Source organism: Oncorhynchus nerka, linkage group LG8 (assembly GCF_034236695.1).
Source record: "Oncorhynchus nerka isolate Pitt River linkage group LG8, Oner_Uvic_2.0, whole genome shotgun sequence".
Taxonomy (NCBI): domain Eukaryota; kingdom Metazoa; phylum Chordata; class Actinopteri; order Salmoniformes; family Salmonidae; genus Oncorhynchus; species Oncorhynchus nerka.
Genome location: NC_088403.1, coordinates 49513617 through 49524910, shown reverse-complemented (window position 1 = coordinate 49524910; position 11294 = coordinate 49513617). Strand labels below are relative to the sequence as shown.

The following is an 11294-nucleotide window of genomic DNA, read 5'->3' as shown; positions in this document are numbered from 1 at the left end:
TGAAGCATCTTGCAATCCTGCCAAGAGATAGTGCTTGACGAGCAGCACTGACAAGTGGCTATCATGAAAGAGTACGACACCAAGGACGTGGAATGACTATCAATGAGCTGCGATCCAAAGGTATATGGATCCAAGGATGCAGCAATGCAGTTTCCTCTCACATCTACAAATGTGTGAAATGTAGGAAATTCAGAAGATGTACAGAAGGGCAAAGGATGGCAGATCTTCATATACTGCTGGATGGACTGCTTTGGACCTTTCTATGCCAAGGACGGAAGAAGAGAGTTAAAACGTTATGGGCTCCTACTCCTGCTTGATGACTTAACCACTGTTAGAGGAATTCTAAATTCCTATATGTTTTGTAGCCAAAACCAAATTCGCACTCTCTCTATTTCATTAATGAGTTGTAAATGCATTAATTATGCATGAAATAGATCGAGACCAGTCTTAAAAGTCAGGTAACAGCGTTTATTGCAAGAGAGTACTGAAGCAAAATACAAAGAACCTTACATTTTAAAGAGACAACATAAAATGACATCATCAGTTTCTCACACCCTCTCCGATCCACACAATAGCGCAGTGTCTTCAGTTCTGGAGATCTTCTTCTACTCCCCTCATAAAACAAACATTCCAATCTGTCTAAAAGACATCTTCTCCTCCACTAATGGAACATCAAAGACCATTCTTATCTGTCAGAAGAGATATATCATCCCCCTCCTTAAACGTCCCGCAAGGTACAGACAATTAATTCGTTTTACTTACATTTTCAGTAACAGCTTAACCAAGAACCCATACATTTCATACCATAACATAATAGTATTAGAATAAATGGTTCTAATTGAAATGTATACATTATTAATAATTTCAACTATAATTTCCTCCAACAACCACCGACGCTTTTATCAATTCCCTGCGTTCATCCATACGTGGTAATGTTCGTCAAATCAGACGTGATCAAGGCAGCAACTTCATTGGTGCAAGACGCGAGTTTGTGGACGCCCTGAAAGAAATGGATCAAACAGGACTGAAGGAACTTGGATGCGAGTTTATCATGAACACCCCATCTTTAAGTCACATGGGTGGTGTTTGGGAAAGACAAATCCGCACGATACGAAGTGTCTTTAACATCCATTCTTGATCAGTCAGACGGAATACTCGACAGCGCTTCTCTGCGTACCTTTCTCTATGAAGTCATGGCGATTTTAAATAGTAGACTCCTAACTACGGAATATCTGAATGATCCATTAGGTCCAGAACCTCTCACGCCAAATCATATCTTGACAATGAAGTCCACAGTTATCTTACCGCCACCTGGACAGTTCATCAAGGAAGATCTTTATCTCCGCAAGAGATGGCGCAGAGTGAAATTCTTAGCCAATGAATTCTGGACAAGGTGGAAGAAAGAGTACCTCCTAAACCTCCAACACAGACAGAAATGGAATAAAGACAGAAGAAACGCAAGGATTAATGACATTGTCATCTTGCAAGATGATATTGTACCACGCAACCAGTGGAAATTGGCAAACGTTACAGAAGTGTACCCGGGACAAGATGGCCGGGTGAGAAGATTCAAGTTACTGATCAGTTACTCAACCCTGGATGAGAGAGATAAACGCATCACCAAACTCACCTATCTGGAGAGGCCCGTCCATAAGACAGTCACCCTCCTGGAAGCCGATCAAGAAACATGCAGACCCCTTTCACAGAAATCACCGGTGATTGGTGGGAGTGTAACTGACAGTTAACCTGTAAGTCTATGTCGTTGTCCTTTGTTTGAATTGTTTACGTGTCCGCTGTGTGGGGGAAATGATACGACAAGCGGAACTACATAGCTAATATTGTTGTAACGGGGATCCTTATTGCAGCAACACACTTTTGGAGGGAAGGCAAACCCGCACTGTGTTAGCTAAGTTTTCATGTCATCGGGTGAAGTTCATAAAGGTTGAAGCGTGTATGTTAGGATGGTAACGTTATAATAATTAAGGATGAAGTGTGAATTAATGCCAGGAATAATAAATGTGAGGTTTGATTCCTCCCTTCTGTAATAAGCAGCCAATGAGGTATTTTACCATTATTCATGTTTAATCTGATACTGTTATAGCACCGGCTAAACTATTTATGTATGTAAGCACTTCAGAGTTATACCAAGCTAATATGTCACTCGTAAGATAAGGAGGATGTAAGAGTGTGCTTAACTGTATTTTTCATTTACTTTATAGTTCTCAAGGAAGGTGATAATAATGACTAAATCAAGAGGATAAAGCGGCCAGTTAAAATCAAGGAGCGGTTGTGCTCGTGGTTACCGGAGGGAGCTACACTACTCCCTTCACAAAACAGCGCAAACTGGCTCTAACAAGAATAGAAACAGGAGTGGGAGGCCCCGGTGCACAACTGAGCAATAGGACAAGTACAGTACATTGGAGTGTATAGTTTGAGAAACAGACACCTCACAAGTCCTCAACTGGCAGCTTCATTAAATAGTACCCGCAAAACACCAGTCTCAACAGTGAAGAGGCGACTCCGGGATGCTGGCCTTCTAGGCAGAGTTCTTCTGTCCAGTGTCTGTGTTCTTTTGCCCATCTTAATCTTTTATTTTTATTGGCCAGTCTGAGATATGGCTTTTCCTTTGAAACTCTGCCTAGAAGGACAGCATCCCGGAGTGGGGTCAAATTGCCATAGATAAAATGCAATTGTGTTCGTTGTCCGTAGCTTATGCCGCCCATACCATAACCCCACCGCCACCATGGGCACTCGGTTCACAACGTTAACATCAGCAAACAACTCGCCCACAGAACGCCTTACTCATGGTCTGTGGTTGTGGGGCCGGATGGATGCGGCTTATGGTAGAGAAAGGAACATTCAATTCTCTGGCAACAGCTCTGGTGGACATTATTGCAGTCAGCATGCCAATTGCACTCACCTTCAAAACTTGAGATATCTGTGGCATTGTGTTGTGTGACAAATTTTAGAGTGGCCTTTCATTGTCCCCAGCACAAGGTGTACCTGTGTAATGATCATGCTCTTTAATCAGCTTCTTGATATGCCACAGGATTATCTTGGTAAAGGAGAAATGCTCACTAACAGGGATGTAAACAAATTTGTGCACATAGAAAGAAAGCTTTTCGTTCGTATGGAAAATGTCTGGGATCTTTTATTTCTGCTCATGAAACATGGAACCAACACTTTACATGACCCGTTTATATTGTTATTCAGTGGAGATGGAAAACACATCCTAAGAAAGGGGGAAGGAGAAGAGATGAGGAGAGGAATCCACTTCGGACTATTTAGCTGCGCCCCTAGGCTCTGGCAAGATGACCAACCACGTGACCCAATTAGCTAATTAATTACCTCAATCACAGCACCACCCCCATATAAAAGTGCCAGAGAACATGCTACATATCCACTGTTGTTTTGACTAAGATATTGTCAGTACGTGATAGTTGATGTTGTGTTAACGAGCAGGTGTAGTTTACTAGCTGTTACTGGCTAGGGTTAGACACTTCTACGGAGCAATGGCTTTTGGATGTTGGGTGGGGTAAGTTTGGTGATGGGCTTAAATGTTTTGAATAAGTGATTTGAATAAGTGTTTTGATGCTGGCAACCTTTATTGACCTGTGCTATTGTTTTTCTTACAGAGTATTTATACTCCTGTCTGTATGGCCTAGTGTAAGATGTTCTGACCTTCCAAGAGGTAAGAAACTTAAATTGAGTCAGATTAGCCTTTCTACAAGCTGTAGAACACTGGTATGAATTGTTGGTCAGAATCTTTTAGTTTCCACCCTTCAGATTCTCACCTTGTGTGTCTATATAGGGGCCATTGAGACTGCATGCCGGGATCGATACCTGTTGGTAACAACCCAACTCTCATTTGCTGGGAACGAACCTCGCTTTGAAGCGGTTGGTAAGTAGGCTTTTAACCTTAAGTCTGATGCAAAATGGGTCTGAAACCAGGTTTGGTCAGCTCATGAACTTGGCATCTTAACATGTCTTGGCCAGGGTTTGGTAGCTGGTGCTGACAGGAAGTCTCTCCCTGCAGCATATTTCAGTCTCTCTGTGCCTGTTGGACCACTTAAGAATAAACTGATTTTTATTTAGTATTTGACCTGAGCATATTCAAATCCTTTGATATGACCCAGTTCTTTACCCCTATCTAGATGCTGTTGGCGTTCACCCCATCACTAAGCAGTATGGGTCAGAGTGTGGCTACATGTTCAGTATCCTCCCTCTGCCTGGCCATGCTGAACTCAGAGCCTCCTACTTCTCCTGCCACACTGACAACCAGGTTCATATATTTTCGGTGCATTGTGGTCTTTTCAAAGCCACAACCCATGGGCACACTGGTTAAATCAACATTTCAATTACATTGAACCAATGTGGAGTAGCCATTGAGTTTATATCTTTGCCCATGGGAAGGGCTTTTAAACTATATTTTCTAGTTAAATTACTACCAGGTATCTCAGTTGAAGGTCTTGTTTTTGTATCTTAGGATGATGAGGTGTTCACTTTTAGCTTTAACTTGATCACAATTGATGCGACTGGAGTGGAAGCCACCTACTCTGTGAATGCAACCTGCTCCCTCCCTCTACCCTGGTCCCCCAGAGAAGTCAGCTGTGAGGAGAACTATATGGAGGTACTAATACATGGCTCTAGACTGTATCCAGGGCTCGTGGAGGTGGGCTTTTGTATTTTTTTTTTATAGGAGAGTGTTATGTTACCCTGTAGGTGTCAATGAGGAGTGACGTTTCTTGTCTGTCTGGTACAACTGATGCCTGGACTGCTGCCCTTGCTAAAGTAAGCTAAAGGCTATTTGGTCAATTAGATGAGCTCCACCAGTTTGTCCCCAATACCACCAAGCATGCCCTGTCTTTTGTTCCCCATCAGGCCCACAGCTCTGCCACGTCTACCTGGCAGGTGATGTTCCAGCAGGAGGGGCAGCAGCTGATTCCCATGTCATTCTCAGAGGCTCGGGAGCTGGGCTACGTGTTCTACCTCACCCAGGGGAGACTGGTGTTCCGCTCACCCTACACACCACGGTCTGTCATGGGGTCTGTCTCCATGGTGAGGATTTAAATGTCCTGTTCAATGGCTTCCTTTATCTTGGTTGTCTTCAGGCTTGCTTAATTTGACATTAACGACCTAGACTGGTGGCTGTATTCCAAGAGGGTCTTACACTGCGTAATGTTTAAAACCAGGGTTATGCAGGATGGGAAGGAAGCCACTTATTTAGACTACTGAAATGCCCCTTTTGTACTGTTGGCAAGTACACTTCATCCTTTATTCAATTTCAGATCAATGGTTCAGTGGTGGAGGTGGTCCATCCCATACTGTTCTCCAGGCAGAGATGGGTGGTTATGATGGTGGACTGGATTGTTGCGTGCAGCACAAGTAAGTTCCAGTGCAATATCAGGTTCCACATTATCATTGTTCAGACCTGAAGGGACTGGCTTGTCTTAAGCAATAGTGATGGCACAGTTAAGGTTTAATACTTTCACCTATGAAGTTATTTCAGATCGTGAGATGTTTTGATCACTCGGTTGCAGAGGAAGAATTGCTCACTGGTTCTTAACACTTGTAATCTCTTTCCAGATGAAGGGATGTATGATGGGGCGGGGCTGGTCTGGCAGACCCCCACTCTGCTGTCCCCGCTGGTCTCTGGCCTCTCTGGTTTGGAGAGCAGCAAGATCTCAATGGGGGTGGATGGGCAGCTCCTGGATGAGCCCATCACAGCAAAGCGAGGCTACAGCCTGGACATAAGTGACACCACTGTCCAAATCAGCATCCCTTTCAACGCTGCCGGAGGATACAGAAAAGTCAGTAGCGTACTAGGCCTGCATCTGACCATTCACATGGAGACACTTACCCTTTATTCTGATGCAGAGAAGCTGCAAATGGCTTCAGTCACTCATGTCCTCTGTACACCTTGAATATTCTACTTTGTACCATATAACCTAATGGCAGATGCTTCATAACGGTTTCAACTCTTCCAGAGCTTTGTGATGGGCAACATGTACCATGAGTTCTATGTGGTCCATCTCTACTATGAACAAATCTTTCTTGATGACTGTGGTGTGGAGACCAGACTCCGCCTCCACAGGCCCATGAACACACCCCTTCTGATCCAGCACCTCACAATCATTAACCGTAAGTTCTACTAACTTATCCGAAGTGGCTCTTCAGCTCCATGGTCATGATTGCTAATGACCCTGTTGTCCTTCTCCCACCACAGAAACAGTCCTTGAGGATCGTGTGTTTACTATTTACCTGGGGAACCTCTCCTACGATGTTGACCTGGTGGCCGTGACGGTCAATGGTCACAACACCATACTAGAGGCGACTAAAAGTGGCCTCGTCATAACCATGGTCCCCCAGCCCAATAGTACCCTACATGCCTACATTCTCAGGGTGCCATTTGAGGATGCTGTTGTTCACAAGCTGGTAAAGAGAAATACTTATTTTTACTCTCTAATGAACTACTGGTTTTTCTCAGTATTTCCTCATGGCTTCTTGATAAGGGAATTTATGTTTAAAGTAATAAGAGAATCTGAATGACATTAAGAGTAATGACTGAAGGATTTCACCCTAATAGTTACAGAAGCTTAGATAATGTGTTTAGACATAATACTAGAATATTGTGAGACAGTGGGAATATTGTGTTTGTGTGATAAAGAGCAACTGACAACACATGTGTTAGTACTGTGAGACCAAGGACAGGTGAAAGTTCCCCCCCCAGGGAGGAACAGATACACTTGTAGGAGATATATATAAAAGGCTGTGCGCATTATAGGTTACTTAGCACCTTCTCGTGAATAAAGGACTACCTTTTGCATAAGCTGAGTGTCTTCCTATTGATTAAACCCAGGGTCTTACAAACCTTGGGAATTGGTCAAAGCTTGATTGTGGTTATAATCATTGGGATAGAAAATTCTCTTGACACTTCTTATTGGAGATCCAAGGTTCCTCTCAACATTTTCCAATGGGTTTTGGGGACCTCAGATTCACCCCTAATATGTGGATGTAAGATTTTTGTTTCTAAATGAGTTCATATCCATAGTACTCTCCAGAGGGGCTTCTTCAGTTCTCGTTGGCCATCAACTACACGTTGGTAATCCTGCCTCAAGAGGAGCCCTTCTACTACCTGGCCTCAGTCGTGGCTCAGTTCAATGATGTCTGTAAGTTGACTAACTTTATTAAGAGACCTGGGCTCGAAGTGATATTTCTCAGTCTTCCGAGCCTTCTGGTTCTGACCACTGCCTAACGTGGACGCAGCCCAGCGATCTACCACTGTTTACCCCTGATGTCATTTTGGCACTATTGACTTAACTATTGGGCCGATCTTCTCTTCGTCAGTTCCTCCGGTCTTCAAAGGCGTCTGCAATGAGAAAAGCATCAGTTTCCAGATGGACCATAAGCCATTTGACTACCTGTGGGTGTTGGCCCCTACATTCTGACCACAAATCTGGCAGCCAAGCGGGGCTACATCATGCAGAATGACAGCAAGAGTCTGACCCTGGAAGTGCCCCTTTTCTCTGTTGGCTACACTTATAAGGTGAGATGCTCATTGGTCAAGTGCTTAAATTGGCTTGCCGTTGGCTCAAGTAGGAGTTATAATTATTTAAAATGTACCTTCTCTTTTTTCCCAGGACATCAATTTGAAGCAGTTCTACGGCTCATTTGAAATTCACTCACGACTTCCTAAGACCTTGGAGGTCAAGAGTTCCTTAGCCAAAGCTTGTCTCTTCCAGACTACTGAGGTCATAGGTAACTACTAGTGCCTCATCTTTGCCTGCAACTTAATTTATTGCCTAACTGTTTAGTGTTGATCATTCACTTTGTTCTAGCCCAGCTCTAACACTACTTTCTCTAGTGTGTTCCACTGAAGGGGTGGTGACAGTGGTTACTGATGTGACTCTGGCCATCCCTGGAGCTGAACCCAACGGAACCTTTCTCCTGGACTCTACCTGCAGGCCTCAAGAGACAGATGGCACCAGGGTTCTCTTTAGCTTTGGACTCCACACCTGTGGTACCAGGGTCCAGGTATAACTGTCCAACCCATACAATTTTAATCATTCAAATGATCAAGTGACTGGCCCTACCAGTGACTACTTCAAATAAGTTTGTCAGCATCTAACCTGGTAACCCAGAACTCATCTTGCTTAATTTGTTCAGCTGCATGACTTAGTTCTGGTTACATATGTCTTAGAATTTGCCCAATCCTGATGCGTCCAAATAAACGCTGGAACTACTGCTGTTATCAATGCATCCCGTCATTGGTTCAGGCGCAGAATTGGTCCACGAGATCAGCAAGCCGCCATCTCAAACCGTCAGCATACAGGCTGAATATTAATATTCTGACTTTGACTGACAGGTGTCTATATTTCTCATGAGGCCTGACAAGGGAACGACCATTTAGTTTTTTTTGGCTGGCAACAGTTTGATTTTCAATTCATCATGTTCAGGCTTGTGACGTCCTCTTGTCATCTAGGTTGACCATCAGCATGTTACCTACGAAAATGATATCAACGTTGAGCACAAGAGCCAATCTGTGAACGCACCAGTCAAAACCAGGGATACTGCCTCTGTGTACGTGACTTCACTTATAATCTACGTCATTGGTTGAATTAAACATATTTACGTCAGTCATTAACTCTCACTACAGGCACTTGTGGCTTTAATGTTCAGTTCTCTTTTTAGGGTGACAGTTCGGTGTGTCTATCCACTGAGTGACCTATACAAGCTGTTTGCATATTGGCGGTTTGAGGCAGACTCTCCAGGAGTTGGCACCATCTTGACTAGAGAAGCTGTAAAAAGTAAGTGTTCGGTAGTTGTGCAGCTAAAGAGGGTAGTAAAACTGCTACAGCTTTTTACACTTGACTCTCTGTCCAATCATAGCATTTCAGCCCACCTTTCCACCCACCACCAGAAGACCGTTGACCTCCACAACTACTTCCAACACAGGCCTTAGTCCTGGGAGGGAAATGCCTGGCATCAACCCTAGGGCTAAATACATCAAAGTCTTCAGCTGGCAAATGAACCAACCTAAAGGAACCACTTAGGTCCAGACCCCAGTCACTCTCCATACAATGGTATGAGATGGAGAAATCTGTTCTACATGTCATATTCCTAGATGAGATCTAGCTTCATTTTATTCTCTCCACAGGAACAAATGAAACCACTGACTGAATGGGGAGTGATTGCGGTGTTTGTGAATATAATTAAGTCTGGTTCTTAATAAAAAATGTCTTACAAGCTGTACCTTGTCCTGATTGTTATGGGATGTGGCTGCATCCAGTTTGGGGATTATATCACAAGTGAGGACTTTGTTTGGTAACTAAGTTGGCTAGGTAAATGCTTTGTAACGAATTTTAATCTCATCTCAGTCACTTACGACACATGTTGGCCTTTAAGGGGTGATCAGCACTTTTAACTGTGGCCACCCTGCCACTTTTGGTCAACTGCTGCAGGATGGGGCCTGAATAATCTAAGCACACGTATCCATAAACTGCATTTTGGCAGCAAGGTGTGACAATGATGAGGCTAGTTTTACTAGAAATGGAGCAAGCTTGTGGCATTAAGCTATATTAGTCTAAATCAATGGGTAACTACAGATGACTCCTACTCATCCTAGAACTTAAAGCCTCTGTAGACAGAACAATATGTCTATTGCGTTTTTTTTTTAACCATGCTGTTTCAATGTCTGTGAATTCAAAGGGTGTTAGAATGAGTGTCTGACCACTTGGTTATGCCTTGACTTTAAGGCTCATACACTGTCGCGTTATACACGTTTTACCTGGATGCTTTTAAGGCTGCTAACAGGTACCCCAATTCTGACCTTACACAACACACTGCATCAGCCAGTGTCAAGTTGTGTGACAAATGTTAAATTGTAATTAGTCCCATCAGAACGTGGCATAGGTCTAGATTGCACTACGACAGTTGGCACAAGTCATATCCTGGTAGAAGTGATTCAGCCACTTCAAATCTTTAAAGTTGGCGGTGGTCCAGCTTGTTCATTGATGGAAGTGTCATTAACAGGCTATTTCAGTGTCAGCTTAGTTGATTTGATAATCAGAATCACATTTGACTGGTCAAATTGCTCCAGACAATTAGCCTTCAGCTAGACACCAATGCTCATCAACGGTAGCACTATAGTTTACTTTTGGGTGGAAGCATTTGATTATGCAATGGCATAGGCCTATATTTTTGGCTTTGTGTACACAACTATTGTCACAGCGAGACAAATGTGACCGTAGGCATTTTCAGAGATCCAGGAATCGTAAGTTATATTTCCTAATTCTAAACTTAATTACAAAACAATGTAATGGAAGGTGTTTTGTCACATGATCGGTGAAAACGCCACGCATTCAACTCGACTAATGGACAGCTCATGAACTAGGGTGTCGACGTTTGATATAACTCATATTTAATGTCGGCCACCTGTTTTGCATGTGTTTGTGTAAAATTGCCTCTGCTGAGAGAATAGGAAGTTTACCCACTTTATCAGACAAATACATTGTGGATATAGGAACTGAAAATGAACAAGTATAAATAACATGTGTTGGTCCCATGTTTCATGAGCTGAAATAAAAAATCCCTGAAATGTTCCATACACAACTTATTTCTCATGTTTTGTGCACAAATGTATCTTACCAGTTAGTGAGCATTTTAACTTTGCTGAGAGAATCCATCCACCTGACAGGTGTGGCATGTCAAGAAGCTGATTAAACCGCTGGGGATAAAAGGCCACTAAATGGTGCAGTTTTGTCAACACAATGCCACAGATGTCTCAAGTTATGAGGGAGTGTGCAATTTGCATGATTGCAGGAATGTCCACCAGAGCTGTTGCCAGACAATTACATTTTCATGTCTCTACCATAAGCCGCGTTCAACGTCGTTTTACAGAATTTGGCAGTTCGTGTAACCACGCCAGCCCGTGACCTCCGGCTTCTTCATCTGCGGGATCATCTGAGACCAGCTACCCGGACAGCTGATGAAACTGTGGGTTTAGACAACTGAAGAATTTCTGCATAAACTGTCAGATACAATCTCAGGGAAGATCATCTGTATGCCTGTAGTCCTCACCAGGGTCTTGACCTGGCTGCAGTTTGGCATTGTAACCAACTTCAGTGGGCAAATGCTCACTTTCAATGGCCACTGGCATGCTGGAGATGTGTGCTTTACAAGGATTAATCCAGGTTTCAAATGAACCGGGCAGATAGTAGACATCTTGTGGGTGAGCGGTTTGCTGATGTCAACAGAGTGGCCGTGGGGTTATGGTATGGGCAGGCATAAACTAT

At 43.4% G+C, this 11294-nt stretch overlaps 1 pseudogene; it reads left to right on the top strand.

Annotated features, from left to right (window-relative positions):
* Window positions 1-3389: 3389 nt before the first annotated feature.
* Window positions 3390-9250, top strand: LOC135572943 (uncharacterized; annotated as a pseudogene).
* The last annotated feature ends 2044 nt before the right edge of the window (window positions 9251-11294 follow it).